A 445-nucleotide genomic window follows, 5' to 3' on the forward strand; every position below is an offset into this window, starting at 1 on the left:
AAAAAAAAAAAAAAAACAAAAAACAACTTGATGGGAGCCTTCGTAGTGCCCTAAGAGAAGTATACTAAAAAAATATTAACAATATAATAATATTACCATTAACAAAAATTGTAACCATCCTGTTTCCAAGCCACTGAGAAGTTTGTTTCAATGAAAACGTTAAAAAACGGTAAGAAAATCTTTCTTAAACTGGATATGGAAAATCAGGAGCAAGTCTGATGCTACAGAAATTAACGCTTGAATCTTAACGCTTCATAATTTGGAAAAGCTACTGTTGTTAAAATTTTCTTTTCACCTTTTTGCTGATTGCTGTGGTAGAGTGGATGTTGGGGGTGCAAAACTCCTCTGATGTGTGTAGTAAGATGAAAGCACCAGCTCTCAGTAGCTTTCTACTCTGAAACTACTGAAGAGAGACAGATTAGAGGTCAGGGCAGCTGACAAGTGC

Source organism: Netta rufina (assembly GCF_964035555.1).
Source record: "Netta rufina genome assembly, chromosome: 6".
NCBI lineage: Eukaryota > Metazoa > Chordata > Aves > Anseriformes > Anatidae > Netta > Netta rufina.